An 18603-nucleotide genomic window follows, 5' to 3' on the forward strand; every position below is an offset into this window, starting at 1 on the left:
AGAACAATCAGCCAAATAAACAAGATGTTCTGGTGAACAACTGCCCTCACGTGTAATGATTACTCTGCTTTAGAAAAGTAGGTGATACTAACTCCGTAAGAAATCTCGCTGTGGTTTATTTTAAATTAACCTCCTCCTGTTTCCTATTTGGAAAAACAGTATCTTTATTTATCATTCTGGAGCTGTTTGCAGGCCTCTCCTTGTAATGTTTATTATCACGAATTGTTTTGTGATGACTGATTGTCCCAAATCAAGGACGGCAAGATAGACTTGCCTTCAGTTAAAACCACCAGAGGGACTGGCAGAGGTCAGTAGGATACACCAAAAAGCAAACACCTCACATTACAACCAGTGGCATCATATAGAAGTTCAGTGTGTCATATTTAAAGATGATGAGAACATGCTCATTTTATACTTACCTGGGAGGGGAGATACCATGATCACGAAGGTGGTTTTCCCAGGGCGGGGCTTATCCATTGCACTCCGGATGTGCTGACCCCTGCGATTTCCCCCAAAAGAAAGATAATTATCATATGATCTCCCTGATATGAGGAAGTTGAGAGGCAATGTGGGAGGTTTAGGGAATAGGAAAGGAATTAATGAAAAAGCTGGGATCTGGAGGGAGACAAACCATAAGAGACTCTTAATCTCACAAAACAAACTGAGGGTTACTGGGGGGGAGGGGGAAGGGAGAGAGTGGTTGGGTTACAAACATTGGGGAAAGTGTGTGCTATGGTGAGTGCTGTGAAGTGTGTAAACCTGGTGATTCACAGACCTGTACCCCTGGGACTAATAATACGTTATACATTAATAAAAAAAATGAACATGCTCATTTATAAATGTCCTACTTTCATTAATGGGAAAGCACACGACAGTTATTTTAATTAATTCCAAATCATTGTTAAAACATTTTTTGAACATGGAACTTCTTTTGTTAACTGAAGTTCACTTAAATCTTGGGTGATATTTTTAATGATTTATTAATTTTACCCATTAGTAAATTTTTCTCCATTGTAACCCACTATGCAAACATAGCACATATTCTCCAGTTATCATAAATTGCTGAATGTTTTAACTTGGGGATAATCTAGTTCAACATTCTTACCAACTAGGAGAGTGAATACAGAGAAGTCACATAGCTATTAAATGTCGATGTTTGGACATTGACCAAGACAATTGACTTCAAGGCAAATGCCCATTCTAGCAAACCACAGTGATAGTGTGTCTCTGAAATGGCAAAATCATCATTTTGTATAAGTAACACTTGTTCCCCACTGGGGTAATATTTCATGACATGGCACATATAATTGTCATACCAGGAGGTTAGGAAGATCCTATAAAGTAGGACCCATGTCATATCTAGTTTTGATTCTACATAGTGCTTAACTCATTTCAGGGGTGCTTTGCATGTTGTTGATTTTTGGATTTTACCCAAACCCTTCCTATAGACATCATTCCATCTATGATCCAAAAGGAATGTTGACCAGTAAACTTCTTTTTTTGGGGGGGGGTCCATAGAAAACAGATCTTCATACATTGGTAAAGTATTCTATATTTTTTTTTTGTTGTTGTTACCTCTTATATCAAACTAGTATTTTGTGACCCTTTACAAAAGAAAAGTATTTTAACTCCTCTTCCTTAGGTATGGGGTTGAAAACATTTGTAAACTGAATTAGTTCTACTGGTTACCCGGATGTCAACATATACAGGCACTGAGATATTTTGCGTCAAGGATCATAACATCATTTAAACACAGTGGCCTTAAATAAAAAACAAACATTCTTTTCTCCCTTACATGGACCATGTAGAGGAACAAAAACCTATACTATCGACTAATTCTTGCTCTTAAATGACCGTTATGGACTTTCAAGTTAGCACGTTCCCAAAGCAAATGGGATTGGGGAAGGGATGGCTTGACACCTTAGCTGTTACTACTCTCCTGTCAGCTGTCACTGTGGGCCTAAAGCAAACGAGAACCATTCTGAGCTAAAACCCAGTTGCTGCCAAAGTGAGTGAGGAGGGCAGGGAAAGATTGTGTTACTCAGTGACAGCTGCATCTTTCCAAAAGAATTAGCTACCTAATTCCTCTAATGAAAATGTACCTTTTCTATAAATTGGAAGAGAAATAAAAATGGAAGTAGAATTGGTGCTTTTACCAAGACTCAACAAGCTTCCTATTCTGATGTTAAAGCAATTAAAAAAAAAAAAAGACGTAACTATCTGTATATTCTTTGATCCAGTGGAAGTTTTCAAATTTCTGGGCCTGTGGTTTTAAGTGCTCGGCCCTCCTTGGTAAGTCAGTGTTAAGGATTCCTAATCCAAACCATAGAAAATTTAACCATTGTGTTTCTTGGGAGAAATTTCTTATTTTATTTCTTCTTCCTTTTTTCATTTAGGATCTCACAATGACCTTCACAAGAACTATTACAAAAGGGAAGCAAGGTCACCTATAAACTTGATGACACGTCATCCTGAAACCACTCGCTGTCTTTTCTGCTTAAGGATGGGAGACTTAAATGAGATGACATTTGAAGGTTCTCTTGCCCCAATGTCCTGTGAGATTCAGAGTTTAACTGTTATAATTACATACCCTCTCTGGCTCTTAAAACCAAATGTGCCCTTTGCTTATGATCTTTTCCACATGAGCCTTTGATGTCTCATGGCATGGGTATGACGGTATGACAAAGTGCCACGTTGTTTTCAGCACTTTATATGAGGACACAGACTTGGCGTAACCATCTCAACCCATGAATGCCCAAACACTCCTCTGCCCTGTAGAAAGGTTGAGTTCTTTTCTTTAAACATTGCTCTCCACCAACAATAAAATACATAATCCTAACTGATCTTCTAGATTTTGAGATTTACATTTGATGTTCAATTTCTTTTATTTATCTTTTGTCTTGCTCTTTCAGGTTGCTCTGTCTTCTAAGCTGTTGTTGAACCATTTGGCCATCACTGGGAATTTCTGTTTCAAATAATGTATTTCTTCCAGATTCAACCATTGCCTGCCTAGGGAGTTATTCCCTAACATTTTGCATCTTCAAACTTTAATAGATGGAAGTGGAGAGGAGTAGAGGATTGAACCACTAATGAGGTCTTTCCTCTTCCTTAAAGATACTCTAGGGTGTTTAAGTGCTGATAGTGGGACTTTCTTAATAAAACTACCTGTAGTTCTTGTCCTCTGAAGGCAACAATTATAGAAGTAAGATCCCCAATCATCTTCTTGTCTCCTCCACATATGTGGCGATATATTGTTCTACTTACTGTGTTAACACCAAGCTAGGGAGTTCTATCAAGGAGCTGGGAGTATTGACCTAGGAGTGGGGACCCACTCTAATTACTGTCTTTTTAGAATAAGAACTGAAGATAATGACTAATCTTGTTTTCAATGAAAAAACTTAGTTCTCTTTAGTCCTATCATACCATAACTTCTCATATGGGGCTGATGGAATCTTGCGGCTAATTTCTTCCTCTATCCATCTGCATTTATACTAAATGAGGTGCTTATGAAAATAGATAAAACTTGAATCTCTTGTTTCCTTATTATCTTGTATTGAAGTGTTGTGATTTACCTTCACTAGTTAAACAGCAGGTCCTTAAGCTTTTTCTTGACTTTGGAGAACTGATGTTCTCACAGTTTCTTCTCCTTTTTTATTTATTTATTTTTTGGTTAGTCACTTTTTCTTAACTGTATGGAAAGGACTATTTTTTCTTCTATAGCAGCAATACTACCTTTTAGCCTCTTAATATCCTTAAGTACAATTTATACTAGGAACTTAATAAAAAGAATGACAAAGGAAGTGAGAAAACCGAAATTTGTCATATCAAATATGTTTACAAAACCTTGTCCCAAACACTGTCGATCACCTGTGCAACATTGATTCATTTCTCTGGTTTTCCTTTTTCACTTATCTACCTTTCTTTGCAGTCATATACTTGAAGGGAACTCATCAATCCAATCCTGGTCTCAGGGGTAGGTCCTAACTGGTCTAAGACAAACATGATGGTTCAAATGCTTTTGTCTGTGACTGGTTTAAGCTAATGAGCTAAACATCTGGGAATTTTTTTTTCCTCCTGAAACCTGTACATGGAAAATGCGGCTCTATTATTCTTCCCTGGCCATTGTTCTCTCTGGATATGTCATCCAGACCTGTTTTAATCATCTTATGCCCTTACAGGAAACAGCAATAAAAGAATCCAAGGCACAGAAAAACTCAAAGGTGGGCCCTGAAGATACCATGCCTTAGGGCTACCCAGTCTCTGGGCTTCTTGCTAGAAGAGATAATTCACATCCTTATTGTTGAAGCAAGCCCAATCAAGAATTTATATGACTTGAATCTATAATTATCCTGATAAAAAATTATTCCATATTTCTATTTTTCTGGAATGTCTAAAAATAAGACTTAAAGCAGTATACTCTGCCCTCCCTTGGGATCGTAGGTCTTGTAGAAAGCAATGAGGAAAGTAATGAGGGAGAAAGAATTAGGTTATGTTTACATACATGCAGCAATATAGCTATGACCAAAATATTTAATCTAAAATGTCCTCACAATTCCAAAAGTTTGACTTTAAAAAGTGTTAATGAAAATTCCATTTTTTCCCCCGATGTTTATAACTTCTGATTAGAGACCATGAGAATGTGGAATGACCATTGGAATATAGAATGATGGAATCTTCCAGTCCCCATTGGCCACTACCAGACCTGTATTGTGCATCCCACTCTAGCATGGAGAATCGGGAAGCCTTGCTATGTGCACTACAGGAATAAGCAAGAGTTGGATATTTCATTTTTGCCTTTCCTTATGGTGTCGCCCATGCATGGAGACCATCGTCAAGTAAACACCCTTCAGTTTCCCATTTGAAGAAAGGAGATCTGTATCATTTTACCTTAAAACGCACAACAGAAAGAACTTGATGCAATTCCACATCTAGTTTCGGAAATCTGCCGCATGAGAAGTCTTAGTAATGGATTTGAATGCATCCTAGAGTTTATTGTGCCAATACCAATTGAATTAAGACTTCAAACCTTTTCAGGGAACTTCTCATCCTTCATTTCAAATGAATGCACAGACTGTTTTCAGCTACTGAAGTGCTGGCCCTGAAACGAAAAATGACTACCTCTCAACTAAGGTGGATCACAGAAACCCACAACATCAAGTTTTGATCAGGATCCAAAATGATTTTTTTTTTAAGTATAGACAATGATTTCTACTCTTTCCAGACTGGGACAGAAGTCCCAGACTCTAGAATTTTTCCCTGCTCCGGCCACTTTATTTCTGTGTAATTAGGCAATAATTTACCTCCTTGAATTTCTGATTTTAAAAAACTGACATTAGAAGTGCCTAGGTGGCTCAGTCGGTTAAGCATCCAACTGCTCTTGGTTTCAGCTCAGGTCTTGATCTCAGCATTGTGAGTTCAAGCCCTGCCTGAAAGAAAGAAAGGAAGAAACTGATATTAAAACGACAACAACCAATTTTGCCAAATAGGTTCAAAAAAGATTGTCAGAAAAAACATATGACAAACAAAAAAGGACTATAAAAATATCAGGTACCACTATTATTATTAGTCTAACTTTCCTTTGGGAGAAGACTTAAAAACATGCCCAAATTGGTTGCATTCTAAAGCACTGAGATGCCAAACTTGGGTGTAAGGACACTTGGACCTTCTTACGGACCCCCAGCTCTACACTTCCCAAGTATCATCAAATTCATGACCTCTTTGTTTTATCTTTTTAAACTTAAAATGGTGTTAATTTATCAAAAGCCTATTGAGTTCTTATTACATCCTGATCTTCTTTGGGACATGAAGGATACAAAGACATGTAAGAAGCTTATAATCTAGCAGCGGGAAAGGCCCAATTAGAAAAGATAATTATGGAGCAGTAAGTAGGAAGACCATGGTATGGGTGAAGGAAATGGGAAATCTGAGGCAGAATACCTGTTCCAATTTGAGGTTCTTGATCTCAAGTGCTGAGCAAAAATATTATTTAATTTCTCCCTAGTAACCAGTTCTCATTAATTTTCTCAAGTATCCCAGAACAGTATAGCCAATATGAACCCCGATGTAGACTTCCAAGGTTCTACAGATTCCCCCACCCCCAGAAGTTTTAAAACAGATGCAGGAGAAGGCTCACTAGGAGGTTACACCTGAAATAGTTCTTCTTTTTCCTCCTGAGAATTGTGTCGATGGCATGTTTTATGGGAGTCCTTAGTTGGAAGAAAGTTGAGGCAAAGGGAAGGTGCGTTATTTGCAAGAATTCTAATCATGAGAATAGATGAAAGGGAAGAGGAAATAGAATTAAGAATCCTGATTGATAACTTGTTGAATTACCACTTAGAGTTTTAAAACAATTACCCTAAATATACCTTTTTTGTAATAAGTAGACTTCTAACCAAAGCAGAAGGAATACAGTTTCATTTTACCACCCATTCCTGTAGGATCCATCCATTCACTACTAACATGTGGCTAGGAAGTTGGGAATAAATGCACAAAAACATACATCCCAGCTGACTCACTGACCATATCACTGTGGCAAGTTCCATGCTATTATTTGGAAATTTTCTTACCTTCTGAAAATGAAATCAGGAAGTGAATACTTATTTAGATGAAAAATGGAGTTTGGGGCACCTGGGTGGCTCAGTGGGTTAAGTCTCTGCTCCGACTCAGGTCATGATCTCAGGGTCCTGGGATCAAGTCCCACATCCGGCTGTCTGCTCAGCAGGGAGCTTGCTTCCCCCTCTCTCTCTGCCTGCTTCTCTGCCTACTTGTGATCTCTCTCTTCCTGTCAAATAAATAAATAAAATCTTAAAATAATAATAATAATAAAGAAAAATGGAGCTTAACAACAACAACAAAAATTAATCAATGTTTTGGCAATCTCACACCGCTTAATCATGCTACAAATAGTGAATGGGCTTTTACACAGACTCTCTTACTGGTGGCCCTAAAGGAACTTCCTGTGTTCCTCCCCACACTGGTGTCTCTCCTGCCACGTTTCAACCATCACTCTTATGGGTGTTGGAAACTCAATGATCACTCCTCCATAGTGTTCAGGTTACTATTGCTGTAGTCAGTTACCCCAACATTTAGCAGTTTAAAATGACTGCTGCTTTCTGCTTACAGTGTTATGAGTCTGAAATGTGTCACCTCTTCACTGGGCAGTCCTCCCTTGGGGTCTTACAAAATCGCAGTCAGTTTTTGGATATCTGAAGCCTCGACTGGACTGGGTGTCCAAGATAGTACACTCATAGGGTTGGCAGTTGTAGCCGACCATTGTCTGGAGCTCAGCTGGAGTGTGGGCCAGAAGGTTTACATGTAGCTCACCAGCGTGGCAGGCTCGGGACAGTTGTATTCTTATACAGAACCTCAGGGCTGTAAAACATGAGTGTTTCTGCTCACAAGATAAAAGCCGCATTGCCTCTTGTGACCTAACAAGTCACATAACGTTACCTCTGCCATGATCTATTGGTCACAAAGAAGCAAAGAGCTCACTTAGATTCATAGGAGGGAATTTAGTCTCCACTCCTGATACAGGAGTAGCAAGCTCGCAAAGAACATGGGGGATGAGAGATATTTGGTGCACATCTTTGGAAAAGAAAATGTACCCAAAGTGGTGAAATACTGCTCTGCATGATTTTCAATATGGTTTATTAGTTCTACTGTTGAATATTCTATAATATTGCTAATGTTGCATTAGCTCAGTTTCATGATCTTTCTAGTTCTCTTGATATTTATTTTTCTTCCTTCTTTTGATGAAGTAAAAAAAGAATCACTTAGTGGAATCCAATTTGCTGGTTTCAAATATAGGTTAGTCTCCATGTAAAGCTGTAGTATTAGATTGTAGAAGATACACAGTTTACTAGGAATACTTGCTCCCTTCACTTCCATATTCTAGTCAGGTGGCCTGCTTGTCTTTACACATGGATTGCTTCCTTGTAATCAGACTTGGTCTGGGAAGGAATTCTGGAAGTTTCTTCACATTACAGAACTTCTGGCTCACCATCGTGCTTATTATTAACCTTGATTCCCCAATGTCTGTTACTCAGAGCCCCTATCTAGATGCAAAAATACTGGTCTGTGATTTTTGAACCCTGGGCTATGCACCTGTGGGTTGTTTGGACAGCTAGGACTCCTGCCTTAATAACATTCTTGACCTTGACCTCTGGTATCAGTCCTTATCTTGTGGAACTCTAGTTCTTAACCGTGGATAGATCACCTTAAGAATGAGAGTAGGAAGGCTCTTCATAGTTCTTTCAACAGACATTTTAAGATCAAATGTTACCTTAATATAAGATTGCTTTTGATATCTGAGCACAGTATTTTTGATTCTCACTAGAATCTAGGTTCTCTGGATGGTATAACACGCTGATTAAGAGCTTAGTATTAAGAATTAAATAGTCTTAAGAGTTGAATCCTGGGCATGTAACTTCCTGGATCTCAGTTTTCTCATCTTTAAAATGCAAATAATATTAGAATCTACAGGAAAGTATTGTTATGGAAAATAAATAAGATAGTGAAGCTCTACCCCTTGGTCTAGTAACTGCACTTCATAAATACTCAACAGTATTAGGTGTTATTATCATCACAATCCTCATTATTTCAAGTAGGAGTTTTACTTTTCAGCATTGTATATCTAGCACCTATGACAATACCTCTCATATGATAAGCCCTCAGCGTTGAATTAAAACTTGCATATCTGTTGAATCTTGAAAAAAGATAAATTGGATGAAAAAGTTTAAATTTTTGTCAAAGCCAAAATTATTCCAATAACACATCTAGGCATAAAAACAATTTAGTCATACCAGGATTGGTATCACTGGCATGATCTGCGACCTGCAGTGTGCAACTGAAGAAGCAGAAAGGAAGAAGACAGGTTCAGCAGTGTTGGAAGTAAGTCCAGCCAGACCACTGGAATGCGGTGTCTTGAAAGACAAAGATGGGTGGAGGGCATGTGGCTCAGTATATGGCATTGTCAAAGTCCAATAATGCTACAAGGCATGGCTAGAAGTACTGAATGGGGGTTAGCATCTGGGAAGTCCGTCCAAGACCCAATGATAACCAAAGACCAAATCCTTATGCCTGGAAAAGCCCAGAAAAGCCAGGCAAGGCCTCAATCCAAATAAGCTCAGTCTTAGGCTAAGTAAGTGTAGTAAGAGAAACAGGCATGAGCCCAGAACTGCAAAGACAACTTGGGGATTCGGACTCAAGAATAAAGCTTACATGCAAATGCTAGATCAGAACCAGACTGGTAGAAAGGTAGAAATAATGCTAAATTTTTGGAATATTGAACTGGAGTTCAGAAAATGCCCCTTGATCAAGATCAAGGTAAATTTTAGACCCTAAGGCTGGACTGAGTCTGCAAATAGAAGTCACATGACCCCAGATGCGAGGAAGAAAGATTTGAGAAATCATTTTTGGATGAGATTTTTCTCTCATTTTGGATCTGTAGCAAATCTCTATAAGAGCATAATTTCAAACATTCTCTAGGTGGGAGGATGAATTAAAGTTAAATTTAAGAATAATTTACTTTTGCATTGGTTATGGTGATACATTTGTGTGTTTCCACAGTAACCTATGGATATTACCCTCTCTTTCTGTCTCTGCCTCTCTTACTTTATTTAAATATAATTCATTTAAGAGAACCATGCAACTCATTCATTCATAATGTATAAAAATTCACTCAAAAATCAATCTACAGGGGTGCCTGGGTCACTAAGCCATTAAAAGTCTGCCTTCTGCTCAGGTCATGATCCCAGGGTCCTGGGATTGAGTCCCACTTCAGGCTTCCTGCTCAGAGGGGAGCCTGCTTCTCCCTCTGCCTGCTGTTCCTCCTACTTGTGTTCTCTCACTCCCTCTCTGTCAAATAATAATTAAAACCTTTAAAAAATCAATCTACAATTCAAAGATTTTTAGTATATCCACAGAGTTGTTCAGCCATGACCACAGTACATTTTGGAACATTTCATCACCCCAAAAAGAAAGTCCATATCCCTTAGTAGTCATTCCCAATCCCATTCCTCTCCTCCTAGCCCCTGACCATCACAAGCCCATATTCTATCTCTATGGATTTACACATTCAGGACATTTCATTAAATGGAATCATACAGTATGTGGTTTTTGTGACTGCCTCCTTTCACTTAGCATCATGTTTTCAAGGTTCATCCAGTTATCCAGTTATTATGTTGTAGCATAAATCAGTACTTCATTCCTTTTCATGGCTGAATAATATTCCCTCCTATAGACATATTACATTTTCTATTCATCAACTGTTGAACATTAGGGTTGTTCCTACTTTTTAGCTATTATGAATAATGCTGCTATGAATATGTGTATAACATATATTCACATGTTTTCAATCATTTTGGATATATACCTTCCAGTACAATACATCTCATTCTCAATTTATTTTATTTTATTTCATTTTATTTTTAATAAAAATTATTTTTATTTTGTTTTTCATTTTTTAATAAAAAATTTTAAATAAAAATTATTTATTATTTATTTATTATTTTATTTAAGTTTTTTGTTATCTCAGTAAATTGTTTTATAATTTTCTCTTCCATCTCACATACTCCTTTTTAGTCTTAAAGCATAAAAATAAACACAACAGATAAAGCGCCTGTGTTCAGGCTTACATTCCTCTACAAAGCTGTAAGCCCCTGAGAATAAAAACTGTAATAATTCTATTCCATGACCTATCCACATTGCCTAGCACAGCTCTGCTCAGTAAGTTAATACAAGAATGAGTTAGTATACCATCAACCTTTAGAAAAAGCTTAAATCAAAATAATAATGTTTAAATAGAGTTTGGTGCCCATCCCACAACTGACCTGTAGAATTAGTTCAATCCCTTTCAAATGTCTCTAATTTGCTAAGGAAGCTCCGTTTTATGTGTGCTCCTAAATGCAGCTCTCCTGCGTACCATGAGGCATCCACCATTGCCCCCTTCATCTTGGAATGTGGACTCAGTGGGACCCAAGACCCCACACTGCTATCTTGATGGTGAAAAACACTTGTAGCTTTTTGTCCAGGGCTCTGAGGACCTCTTCTGATGCTCCTGTGATGTGTTTTGGCCTGTCTTCTTTTTCCCTGAATGCCAACTTGTTCTACTACATCCTTCCTGCTACTTAGGTTATACACTGTAAACACTATACGGCAATCACCCTTATCCATGGTTTTGGTTACCCACGGTCAACCATGTTGGAAGCAGATGATCAAAAGGTCAATAATAACTTAACACTAAGTTCAGTGCCCATGTCATTCGCCTCATCATGGAGGCATTTTATCATCTCCTATCATCACAAAAAGGATGAGTACAACACAAGAAGATATTCTGAGAAACAGAGACCACATTCATGAAAGCTTTATTATACTCTATTGTTATAATTGTTATATTTTATTATTTGTTATTATTAACCTCTTTCTGTGTCTAATTTTCAAATTAAACTTTACCATATATGTATGTATAGGAAAAAAAAATGTAGTGTTCCTATGGTTTAGTACAATCTCAGTTTCAGGTATCCAATGGAAGTCTTAGAACATATCCCCCATGGATAAGGAGGGATTGCTGTATTCTGTACTGAGTGCCCATGACTAATCCTTATTAAATAGTTCATAGAGAGGGGCTCCTGGGTGGCTCAGTTGGCTACTCTTGATTTCAGCTCAGGTCATGATCTCAGGGCCATGAGATGAAGCCCCCTGCATCAGGCTCTGTGCTCAGCAGGGAGTCAACTGGAGATTGATTCTCTCCCCTTTCCTCTGCCCCTCCCTCTTCTCTCTCTCTCTCTCTCTCCCTCTCGGGAAAAAAAAAAAAAAATTAAATTGATCCTAGAGATTTTTCTGATCCTGGGATTTTTATTGCTCCTTCCTTCTCTTCCCTTAGACACAGAATTGCAAGGGTGAGGAGGTCTGACTTGTAAGGCTGCTTACAATTCATCAGGGTACTCAAAAATTTTCTCTCCCCTCTGACAACATCCAATTATGAAACCCATTTTATGCACCTTGAATCTCTTGTTTTCTCACAATGAATTCTTCCAGTTGGGGGTCTCTGGTTGCTCATGCAAACAGACCCTTGAAGGATCGTTTTTGCAAGCTTTCCAGACATCAGCAAAAGGTCTGAATTATGAGGATGAGCAGCTTAAGTCTCCAACTTCATTCCTGCTACAGCAGCGTTTAGTGTAAAATGTGATTTGACAACATTCTGCTCTGCGTCTCTTGTGACCACCCACATGTGAGTCTGTTTCAATTACAGCTTTGTATTTATGAGTTTGGAAATAGATTTAGGAGTGGGCCAATGGTTCAGGTAATTTCAATATGACCTGGCAGCACTCTTGATCCAGTGATTTAATTTGTATCTTGTGCAAGTCACTAAAATGCTCTGAAATTCAAACTCCTCTTTTGTAAGAAGGGGGTTATTTACCCTGCAGAGTGATGATGATAATAGCTACTGTTTGCTGTCTTATGTCTGGGCTACAATTTCACACCCTTCTTAGCTATCAGCTCAATGATTGCTCACACCAATCCCGTGAAATAGGTGCTATTATACTATAGGATAAAATCATTCTAACTAATATACATGGACTATAAAAGAATCATGCTTATTACTTCTTTCATTTTTTAAAGATTTTTATTTATTTATTTGACAGAGAGAGATCACAAGTAGGCAGAGAGGCAGGCAGAGAGAAAGGGAGAAGCAGGTTCCCTGCTGAGCAGAGAGCCCGATGAGGGGGCTCGATCCCAGGACCCTGAGATCATGACCTGAGCTGAAGACAGAGGCTTAACCCACTGAGCCACCAGGTGCCCTATTTTTATATTTTGTATTTTATTTGTTTACTTGTCAGAGAGAGAGAAAGAGAAAGAGAGATTGCAGAGGCAGGCAGAGAGGTAGGCAGAGGCAGAGGGAGAAGCAGGCTTGCTGCCGAACAAGGAGTCAGATGTGGGACTTGATCCCAGAACACTGGGACCATGACCAGAGCCAAAGGTAGCCGCTCAACTGACTGAACCACCCAGGCCTCCCTGCTTACTACTTTTAAAAATGAGGCATAGACAGGACTCATTCATTTCAGGAAACTTTATATGAGATAAAGTTGTAAATAATTACTTATGTAGTCGACATACCCTTTCTCTAGAAAACACATTGGATCTGTTCAGCCACTATAGACCCCTTCCATAAATGATCTCATACACGTGCAGCTTAGGCCCACAGACTATTTTGACTTCTGCCAAGATCCACACTTCCTCAGTTTTATCCCACACTTGAATTCCACCCTGATGAAAGGCAGACAAAAGAACACGGAGAATCACCTGAAATACCACGAGTCTGTTAAGGCAGACTGAGCAATGGTAACTCACCAAGTCCAGCCCAGGACCACCCCCCTTGTCTTGCTTCCTCACCCCACACGGGGCCAGTGCTCCCACGGTGAAGAGTGTCCCTGGACACTTCAGTGAACTAGACCATGGGGACAGCATAAGCCCACTCCATGTGCTTTCTTTCATCTTTTGGTCTCTGCCGTGAGAACAGCAGGCCTGGCCTTTGATTTTCTTTTCATACAACCACCTGTGTTATTTTCTTCTTGATAGTGACTAGAGAACCACTTACTTACTTAGTCGTCAGCTTGGTCTTATCTGCTTGACTGTGCGCTTTACAAGCTGCTCTGAGGTATTTGGCCAGGAATTCAGTTTTGATTAACAAATTCTGTTATATGATTGAAGAAAAGATTAATTTGTTAAGAATTATAAGTACAAAGTGGTTGGGTTGGGGGGGAGGTAGGGAGCCAGAAGAATTGTTGATAATCATAAATTTTTGCATTAAAATTCCAGTTTATTAAGTAATCAGCATGGGGGTGTCTGATTGGCTGATTAGATGCAGAGGCAAATCATGTGTTGCTTTTTTAGGGAAATTTCCATCAAAGTAGTTCCACCTAGAGAATTTAAATTAATGTATTATTTTAAATCCATGTATATTTATTTCAGATTGAGTTATCCTGCAGAACAAAGGAGTTGCTTTTTCACCCGGGACACTTGTGGCATCTGGGGTTGTGGCAGGGCTGAGAAGACCGTTTTCAGGCCTTAGTTCCACATCAAGCACACAGTTTCACTTAAGACAAGCACTCTCTCTCTCCTTCTCTCTTCCTTCTCCTCTCCTTCACTCTCTCTCATTCTCTCTCTCACCTACCAGCCCAAACCCTGCATCCTAGAGTTCTAAGTCTCCTTCTACAGGCCTGCTCAGGTTAGGCCTACGTTAGGCCTACCCTAACGTAGAATACAGCTGAGGAAGTGTGGACCTGAGCCCATCAAAGCAGCTGGTCTGGGTGAGTATTCCTCACAAGTCTGTTGTTTTTTCTGCCTGCTTCTCCCACTCCCTCAGTCTGCCCCTCAGCCTGCTTGGGATCCCTCTCTCACTCTCTCTGTGTCAAATAAATGAATAAAAGAAAAAAAAAAAGTGGGCTGGAAAACAAGTTATACCCCTTCATCTGTAGCTAGAATTTCTTCAAGGCTGTGACTGAATCAGGCCACCCTTGGCTTTTGAGAGTGTTGAGAACCGGCCCATCCCTCCTGGACACTCACTCTTCCTTATCTTCATATGCCTGACCTGGGATCTCTTCAAAGGCACCACAGGAGCATCCCACCAGGAGTCTGTTTGGAGAGCTGAAAAAAAAAAAAAAATCACAATTCACTCATCATGATGCCTCTGGCCACACTCCCAGGGGCCTGAGCCAACAGGGGTAGGAAACCGCTCTGTACCTCTGCTCTACTTGGAACTGGGAGAGCAGCTAATCCTACCAGAACTCACACCCCTGTTTATTCTCGGTCCCTGCCTGACATTCAAGTCCCTTTGACCACCTACCCTCTCCCCTACTCTCAGTCCCAAACTTCCCTTCTGCCTGTGCGTTTCTCTCTGCTTTCATCTGTCATAGCCTCGGTGGTCCCCATGCTATGACACGAATCACCTCCACTGGAAAGCTCTACACAGAAGGCTTCTACATCCTGTGGATTTAACTGAAATCAAATAGTCTCCAAGACCAGCACTGCCTATGAAGACCTTTTGAATGACAAGAAGGCATGCTGGTGTCTCCTCTCTCCCCACTTGGGACTTTTACACTAAGCCATTATTCCCCTACATGTCAAAATCTGTCTTTGCGGGCTGATGTCAACTAGCAATTCATGTTGTTAATACCTTTTACTAACATCCAGTCTGGGCACCTGGACCATGTATTTCCTCCTAATTTGCCAACTTCTTAACTTCTGCTATGACCTGGGGTAAATTAAATAGCCGCTTAGGTGATATTTCTAACACATTTTCCTCACAGTTTCATCTTTAACCCCAAATCTTCCATTTCCACTCTACTTGAACCCTCTCTCACACACAGCCACACAGTGGCCCTTGAAATCATTCCCAAATACCCCGTGTCTGAAAGGTACACCCTATTCATGGACCAAAACCTCTTACCACTGTAATTCTCTCCATCCCTTAATCCCATTCTGCCCATTTTCACCTAATCCTGGTTTATACCACCTTGACCATTCCATTGTCCTTCAATCAGCCAGCGTCTTCCTGTTAAGCCAGACCTGTTGGCCCCTAGAACTTCTGATGTGAGGCATCTCACAGTGAAAAGACAATAGTAGCTCAAGTCAATAATCCATCTCCAATGCCCATTTCCTGATTCCCCTGGAGAAAAGCAGACCACTGGACTCTCATATTGCTTGACAATCATTCGGTGGGATCTTACTAGCAACTGATGGCATCCATGTTCCACACAATCTATTTCATGCCTTCTAAACTCTCCCCCAGCTTGTTGTTTATGCCTTTCATATTGCCATACTTTCCACCTGCAATGAAAATGAAATGGTTGTAGTTGTCTCCATCATTTTCAGAAAAGAGTTTTCATACGATGATGGGATTGCTATATATTGATTGCCTGGGTTCTGGCCAACTAAAACCCTTCCTGCAATAGAGGCCTTTCATAGTTCCTTTCCTGAACAAAATAAATACACATAAGAAACACATTCACCGAAGAAAGGTGTTTTATATATAGTATCTGAGCAGTTACAAAGTTGGCAAATCCCTGATAAAACAATCCTGAGTTTATCCATTTTTCTAAATATGTATATTTAAAATATATAAAATATGTAATAATATATGTATAACATATATATAATGAATATAATCATTTAAACAAATCCAATTAAGCACTATTAGATGCCATTCCCACTCCTAGTAAACTCTGTGAGGAAACTGTATTTTATTATTGTTTTTATTCCCACTGCCTAGGGCTTATAACTGTGTATAGATAGGTTCTAGAGTTATTTGAATATTCAGGTCTTTAATGAAATACTGTAGGAGCAAATCACATACCTTTTTTTTGACATCCTCAGCTACCTCAAGATGGGAAAAAAATCAAGAAATCATAATTGTACGTTGCTTTCTTTTTCTCTATGACCTACATCAAGTCAAAAAATCAGATCTATAGAATAGATAGGTCCAATTTTGGCAACAGCTTCAGATGTTTCTAATGTCTTGGTACGATACAATAAAGGGCCTAGAATAGCTTCCTGTTGGTCAGATCCAATTCAAATACTGAAGCAGACCTCCCCTTAGATGGCATTTTCTCTCTGCCCAAAGACATTGGATCTTTCCTCTTAACATCCTTTGGCTCTCAGTGAGTCTGGGAATAGCAAGGGTTGTCCAGGACCTCGTAGGTAGTAGTCACTAGCAAAGTACTCCTAGGAGTCAGCCTTCACTTTCATCCTCACTCCAAGGCAGGAAATTCCAAACTTTGTGAATCTCAAAATGTCTCTGTGTCCATCAGGTAGGGATTCTGAATCCTTTGAAGTTGGACTTCACATACACCCAGGATTTAATGAGCCATTTGTTACCAAGACATATAATTCATGATATTATTCTCCTACCATGCTCTGGCAAGGACCAATTTTCCCCAGTTTCTCCAGGAAGTTATCCATGGGTATTTATTTCAGAGCATTACCAGTCAATTTGCATTAATTAATCAGATGTGCAGAAATGTAACAATGCTACTTTTCTAGCTGACCTCTGAATCTCTCCTCGATCACTGGCAATAATAATAATAATAATAATATTTTTTAAATTGAAAGTATATACCTTGAAGTCATATCCTGTTTAAAATATTCCCTTTGATGTAAAAGTTTATTCCTATAAATCCTTCAGGATTTAAACTTATTCAGTTCATGGTTTAATCTCCTTAGCATAGTTGTTCTAACCTCTCAAAAGATTTCTTTGTCCTTTTGCCACCCTGCAGGGTATAAGAGGAACTCATCTCATATTATAGTGTCACCTGTGTTGGGGGAAGAGGGGGTTAAGAAGGAGTCCAATCTTCATTTCTTCCTCCAAATTCTCATTAGATGGCTGAAGTGTATTCTGCTACTGCATAGTCTAGCGTTATTGATCATCAGCCTTTGTTCTCCCAACTATGGCTGCCTTCTTCACTTTCACACCTAAAGACTCATCTCAACCTTAATCTCTGCTCACAAGGACTGAACCACGTTTGGTCCTTATCTCCATCCCAACATCTTGTGTTCTACTGGCCCTCACAGCATTTCAGCACCCCACTAACTTTTGGAGCAGCTTCTGAGTCTCTTCCTCCAGACCTGCCACATAACACAGGGTTCAAGGCAAGATTATAAACGGTGACCCACATATCGTCATTCCAAATATTACTAAGCAAACAGATCATTAAATATAATACATCCTATACTTTCACCTGGGCAAATATACTTTTGTAATGACTTAGGTCATTTATATTCAGAAATATTAGACTACTTACAGGTTCACACGGAAATGTGTTGACATAGGGAAAGCAAGGCCCAGTTTATGGGCCACTTTCCATTGTCCTCCCACCACAGGCTCCTTTCCTAATGGCCTTGAATGTGCCGGTATGGAAATCTCAGCCCATGTAGTTAAACTTTCATCTCTACCCCATACCAACCTCCTTCTCCCCCAACACACACACAAATAAGAACATATTGGCCACCACTCAGCCCTAGGGTTTTACACATTGGTAGTATGACTTACACTCCAGAGACTAGAGCCAGGAAGAGACATACAAAGCCTAACTATAATCTTGGAAGAATTTTTAGCATCTCAAGGATCTAGAATATGATTTAGAATAGTAGGAATGGAGTGATCTCTGGGTGGGCAAGTCTCTTTGGTCCCAAAGTCTTCTAGCTCTGCAGGATAGGATCTAGTCAGAGAAAAGCCAGTGTGTACCACTTTAAAGTGTGAGTCCCAGAACAAGGGTCTAAGAACAATGTTGGTCTCCTCCTATTACAAGAGATCACGACAGTTGAGGAGGTGGGGACCATCTCAAGATCCTGCTGTCTGCCTCACACTCCATTGCTACTCTGCTATGGCTGTCAAGGTTGAAGAGAATCATTCACAGTTGTCAGTGAAAAGGGGCACATATCCTCCTTTAGTGCTGAGGTTCTCAAGTCATTTAATGTTCTCTACCTGCCTCCATGGGTTTCAAACTTATGGAGAACACAAAAGGATCAGCACCAGACTGCCATTGCAACTTATGTGTTCTTTCCTCCCTCTCTTTCCAGACTTCTCCATTTAGGCCAGAAAGGATG

The 18603-nt window shown here is 39.5% G+C and overlaps 1 non-coding gene across 1 annotated transcript; it reads left to right on the top strand.

Annotated features, from left to right (window-relative positions):
* The first annotated feature begins 411 nt into the window (after nucleotides 1-411).
* Nucleotides 412-567, top strand: LOC122910845. Its single transcript, XR_006385280.1, has one exon. It is a non-coding gene; the product is annotated as a U1 spliceosomal RNA (small nuclear RNA).
* The last annotated feature ends 18036 nt before the right edge of the window (nucleotides 568-18603 follow it).

This window comes from Neovison vison, chromosome 6, assembly GCF_020171115.1.
Source record: "Neovison vison isolate M4711 chromosome 6, ASM_NN_V1, whole genome shotgun sequence".
NCBI classification, from domain to species: domain Eukaryota; kingdom Metazoa; phylum Chordata; class Mammalia; order Carnivora; family Mustelidae; genus Neogale; species Neogale vison.